Genomic DNA, 6,000 nt, shown 5'->3' with positions numbered 1-6,000 from the left:
TTGGCACCGGAGAGAGGCCCAGTCATGGCATCACAAAGCAAGGTGATTTATTGAGCCAATCAGGAGGTGTCCTTATATAGGACGTTCCATTGGACTAGAGATAGAGGAGCTGGAAAGAGGGAGAAGAGGGGAATGCGATGTGTGTAACAATATGGGGGGACACAAACACGTGGGACGCATCCCCTTCCTCCCCCTTCCTCCCTCGTCCTCCAGTAGTGTGTATCAAGGGGAATCTCTCTCTCTCTTCCCCCTCCTCTAAAGTCCATCAAGATGGATTTTCTCCTCTGGTAACAGCTGGGCTGCCTTGTTGGGAGTGGGACTGGACCCTTGTATATACAATAGTACTGTATGTCAATGGGACTGGACCACAGAACCTCTGGGACGAAGTGCCATTAAACATCATCAGAAGTGTCATGGACATCAGCCAATGGAGATTAATTATATCCATGGGATATACTGAGATTCCCATGATTTAGAGTTCAAAATAGAGAAAAGGGAGCCAAGTTTGAGTTAAATTGATGTCATTTCCAAAGGTTCTGTGTGATATGATGTGTGCCGAGGGCTCTTGGTGTTGATGGAAGTGTGCCATTTGGAAAGAGACCGTGACAGTGTCAATCCTAAACATCATCCTTAAAAACAGACAAATGACACTGATAATCACTGTTTACTATAGATGTTGTTGCATCCTTGAGCTTCTCACGGTAGGTCCATAGGAGGGTCATATAGTCTTTGGATGACTCATCACCCACATATTCAACAGTTTCTATGAAGGTATAATATTAAATTATTACCATTAACTCACTGGAAGAAAATGAATATGAACAGAGACTGAAGTATACTATGCATACCACATTACTATAAAGTGTGTCCGCGTCAAATTAAATTACGCATGTGCGCGCAGCCAAATTGCAATTCGTTCTGCTTTTCAGAGTCAAGCACGCTGTGTACACGACAGTACCACTGAGTTTTCAAACAGTACCGTATTGGACGCGCTCTGCGGTAGAATTTGATGCTTTTATGTTGTCAGATCAGAGAGAGGAGGGTCTGCGCGTGCGACTCCACCCCCCGGGTTTAAATGGTAAAGCGAGGTAATTACCAGGGTAATTTGGACTGTTCGTCTTTGGAGTAGGATACCCTGTCGACCGCAGGACGCTCCAAACCATAACTTTCCAAATCTCCCCTGCTGATTCGAATTCATCAAATTTGTAAGTCATTTATTTTTATGCAAGGCCATTGTTTTACTTTGAAACAAGTTGGAGAGAGTGAGAGTGCACTTGTTGTTTTGCGCGCACTTTTATTACACACGTTTAGCGACATTGATTGTGACTCTTGAAACTGACATTTTTGTTTATCATATGTATCCTATATTGTAATTAATGTGTTTAGGTTTCACACACTGCATGTATTACTGAGCAAAATGACCAGCAAATAGATATCGGATATCAATTGTCACTGTTGGTCTCTGTTACAATTGCATGCTTTTGACAGCTGTTTTGCATGACTCTAAAGTAAATGCAGAACAAGCCAAATCACCCCAGAAGAAATGACTATCGGTGGGAGCCGATACAATGTAACTGCTGTGCTGACACCTGTCTGATGCAGTCGCATGATGCTGTGGTTAAAGAGTCTGTGACCTTTTTATGTTGGCCATCTTTATCAGCGAATTCTTCCCTTTTTATCAGTGCTGCACAACATTGCCTAACAATGCCTTTCTTTACCAAGTTTTCTATACACTAACCAGTAATACTATCTATACAGTAGCCATGTTATTTCTACTGTAACAACTTGGAATAACAGCTTGAATGAATTATTTACACAAGTAGTGCAATGCCATAGGTTCTAGGAAGTAAGGGGAAGTTTACTTTGTATATCTGAAAGAAGAAACAGGCTGAACGTTAACCAGGGTGTTTCCTGTTCTCCTAATATGGTAGTTTTAAAGCTGTCTGTCTTGATGCCGAACTTTGCGGTGTGGTGGCTCAGGGTAGACTTGTCACTTGTGAGAGTCGTATCCTCTCCAGTTTGCAGTGACACAAACCAGCATCAAACTGGAAAATGTCTGAGTGAGCAGAAAGACATTGGAGTCGTCATCATAGTTGCTGAGGTTGACCCGATGTTGAAACACAACCTCGTAGTTTGCTGACAGGAGAAGTGGTTATCGTATGATTATGCTGCATGGGAGTTTGAGTAAAGCAAGCATGTGGTTTTCTATCTCAGTCTGAGGACTTTGTTAACTCGCAGCTATCTTGTCTCTGGTTGACTTTGGAGATTCATTTTGACGGCCTTTGTCGATCCACCACAGAGAGCCTGCAGCATCATCGAAATGATGTTTTCAACCGACTTTCATCCAAGTTTTTTTGGGTGAAATAAAGCACTGCTCTAAGGCACAAGTGAAAACAACATGGTCAGAAGGTCTATCAGGAGAAAATAAAGGCAGATGCTTTTAGAGGTGGAGAACAGCCAAACTGCCTAATAAGAAGAGCGGTGTTTGGAGTAAGCAACACGTGAGACACCATAGCAGTAGAACCCCAGACTGAAATGCATCGTACTCTGACTATCTCTGGGCAGGTAGTTACAACATTAACCTTTAATTGCGTTTAAATGACCTAACACAACTGTGAGTTCATAGACTTCATTCTTCTTCAATGTTACAGGACCTGGCTTTTACATTTTTATTTGGATGTACTGGATTGGAGTGTTTATTCATCATCACATACCTCAGCATGCAAATCTATTTGAATCCGGTATCATTACACCCGGTTTTAACTGTCTGTATTTACATGTGGGGCTATTGCAGTTCATCAGGACTCAGAGCGCAGCAAATCAGCTGCCTGGCTACCCAAACTCCTTGCTCCTGCCAAACGCTACAATTTTTTTCTCCACAATGAGTCTGGATCCGAGTACTTCCCTGACGATTTCTAGAACACAAACACATTTTAACTGTTCTGATTGGTCCCAGAAACCCGACTGCTTTTAGACATATTTTTAATTGACTTAGATCCTCTGATTGGTTAGAAATGATCTTATTGCTGATGACTTTGTTTTGTCCAACACACCTCACTTTGACATCACCACAAATGACTTCAATGATGGCAGTCTCAGACTGAAGTATGTAGTGAACGTAGAGCAGAGTTAGTCATCAGGCAAGGAAATCAGGGCCTTAGTGTTAGTTGATACAGTATACCAGCCGATATACCAGAGTAGTGAATGTGTTAGATACTGTGATAGTTTGGGAGAATTACCTTTATTAGGCCTAACTCTTATCCTGGCATAGCTGAGTGCAATCCATTTGAGTTGTCAAGGCTTGATGATACAGTGCTTAGTAACAGTACAGTAACTATTAGGAAATTCGTTTTTGCAATGAAGCCAGGAATTGGGGAAGGGTAAAGCCTTTCACAGGCCCAGGGGTCACCATTCAGCCCCTGCAAATAGAAAGGTCAAGCGTTCTCCTGGGCAACCAGCCCATTCATACACAAATAATTTAAACAGTGGTTTATTTGGAACTTAGCAGGTCAGTGGATGTGTGTGCAAGACCACAGGAGGTTCCACTATTTAATTAAAATAGTTCCTGCTCAATCTCTATCATACTATTCTGTGATGAGTTGGACATTTGCCTCCTCTGTTTAAAGATCAGCAGTATCAAGGACTCAATCACTCCTTCAGGTTGCTGTACATTGCTGTAGTGTACTAGATACCAGGGTTAGATATGACAATCAATGAGTTCTTATCTGATGATGCATGAAGTGATTCATTATCTTCTGGCTTTGCTTCCTGGAAAGACCAACTTTGCTACTGAGAATTTCACCCTACTTTTACTGTACCCTCCCCTTCCTCCCCTCCTCCTGCTCCTCTCTTCTCTACTCTCTTTTCCTCTGCCCCTCATTCTCCTGACAGTGTTGGCAAACAGAATCTTCTAAGACTCCTCTCCTCCTCCACCTCATCCTCCCTCCTCATTTTCCCTCCCTATCATGCTCTTCAAGTACGGTCTTATAGTCTCTACCCAGGCTGGACTGCTTCCTATCAGCAAACTGCCACCCTGTCAGCCCCCTACTCAGACAGCTGTCCTCAGTGTATGCTGGCTGAGAACAAAGGTGAGCACGCGTTGACACAACAAGATGAAGAGCGAGACGGCGAGAAGGGGGTGAGGAACCACTGACCATGCGTTGACATGACAAGAAGGGAAGGAAGGGGCTGAAATGTTAAGGATTAGGGATGAGAGAGAAAGATAGATATAAAAAATAGTAGAGAGGTCTAAATGGTTTGAGAGGTGCAGAAAAGTTCAAGGGAGTGATGACACTTGTCTTGCTGCATCTACAGTGACAGTACTGGAGGGGAGTGTCAGGAAAAGTCCACTTATCCTCAGTCAGTAAAGGAAATAGTTCATACTGAATCCGCTGTAAATGTCTCCCCTTCATACACAACCTTGGACTACTGTGTTGTGTATTAGTACGGCCCCAGTTCATTCAGTGCTGTGCTCTACAACCATTGCAAATAAGGAACAGGATAAAGGACAATGTCCTTTTTCCTAAAAAAAAAAAATCACTGGCTGAGTGGTTATTTATGCTTTTGTGGGTAGTTTGGCTCTGGCTGGTCCCAGGGGACGCAGTGACAATCTTTCCCAGGAGGACTTGTGACTTGTTCGCATAGTTCCCATTTCTAGTCCTAGAAAGAGCATGCCAGTCTGTATCTGTGACTGGGCTGGATAGGAATGATGGGTGCAGGGACTCCATGATGTAGTGCAATTTATTAGTCTGAATCTTATCAAGCAAGAGTAGATTGATTTACCAGCACAAAGGTCAACATTTATCATGTCTTATGTCTGCGTAGACTGACTGGAATTTAAAAGATAAAGTATGTCAGAATCCTTTAGATACTGTAGTACTATTGATCTGGATCCATTACAGTGGAGGCTGCTGAGGGGAGGACGGCTCATAGTCAGGCCCGGAATGGAGTCCATGCAATGGTGTCAACCACATGGAAATCACATGTTTGATACCATTCCATTGATTTCATTCCAGCTATTGTTATGAGCCGTCCTCCCCTCAGCAGCCTCCACTGACCCGTTGGTGTTTCTATTAGGGTGTTAAACACAGCAAGTTATTACCAAGATTCCAGTAATGCATTCATAACAGCACTGAATGATAAAATACTAGCACTAAGTTTGCCATAGAACTGTGCACCTGCCGTGGCTCCACTTCCTTCAGGTATGACTCAGAGCCCAGCAGCTAGCTAGCTAGCATCCCTCATTCCACTACACTACACAGCCACAGAGGAGAACGGCACAGTGGCGGGACCATGTGAAGCATGAACCATGAACATGAAACCCCCCCCCCCCCCCCCCAAACGAGCTCTCCCTCTCTGTCCGTGTTATCATTTTGGAGTAAACTCCAAATTGTGTGGACCAGCTGTAGACATACTCTTCCCTATAAGGGCTTTGTTTGGGAGTTGAACTCGCCTGGCTGTTTAGGTCCATCGAAAGGCCTGCTCCAGAGAAGCATGCCATATATGGGCATCACAGCACGGGACTGCAATGTAGCGGACGGTGCTGCACAGGAGAGAGGGAAAGAAAAAAATGGACTTTATTGTTGTTGGAGCATTTTTTTCTGATTAGGGTATGGGTAAACCCCTCACTTGTAAAAGTGTATAGTACCTACAGTACACGAGATGAGAAGATCGATGTAAGTCCTTATCGCATATGGTACAGTTACTTAGAACTCGTTTCCCAGAGTCTATCTTCATATCTAAACTAGGCACTGTAATGGTTGTAGTCTCCCTTGTGGCTCGTGTGTGTGTGTGTGTGTGTGTAGGAGGCTAAACCTGAAGGGTGAGGGGATTACTTTATTCTGGGAGTTTCTGGATGGATGAAGAAATGTTAACCCTTTGAGTGTCCATGCCTTCTGTGGACGTATGGCTGGCAGTGGTAGGAGAGTGTACATGTAGTGTCTGACTCATACACCATTTAGTTAATAACCCCTTGAGTATGTTTTGGAAGTGCTGGACTGA

The 6,000-nt window shown here is 43.6% G+C and overlaps 1 protein-coding gene across 4 annotated transcripts in view; it reads left to right on the top strand.

Annotated features, from left to right (window-relative positions):
• The first annotated feature begins 678 nt into the window (after positions 1-678).
• Positions 679-6,000, top strand: part of LOC110485728 (myosin-11) — a 39,835-nt gene continuing 34,513 nt past the window's right edge. For 2 of the 4 annotated variants that reach the window (XM_021556878.3, XM_090195798.1), the window contains exon 1: positions 679-1,205. The gene's annotated coding sequence lies outside the window, so the exon portion shown is untranslated. The remainder of the gene's footprint in view (positions 1,206-6,000) is intronic. The other 2 variants (XM_021556877.3, XM_021556879.3) reach the window with 1 other exon arrangement.

Source organism: Oncorhynchus mykiss, chromosome 13 (genome assembly GCF_057628025.1).
Source record: "Oncorhynchus mykiss isolate SJ-2025 chromosome 13, ASM5762802v1, whole genome shotgun sequence".
NCBI classification, from domain to species: Eukaryota; Metazoa; Chordata; class Actinopteri; order Salmoniformes; family Salmonidae; genus Oncorhynchus; species Oncorhynchus mykiss.
Note: the sequence above shows the minus strand (reverse complement) of the source record. Positions and strands in the feature narration are given on the sequence as shown.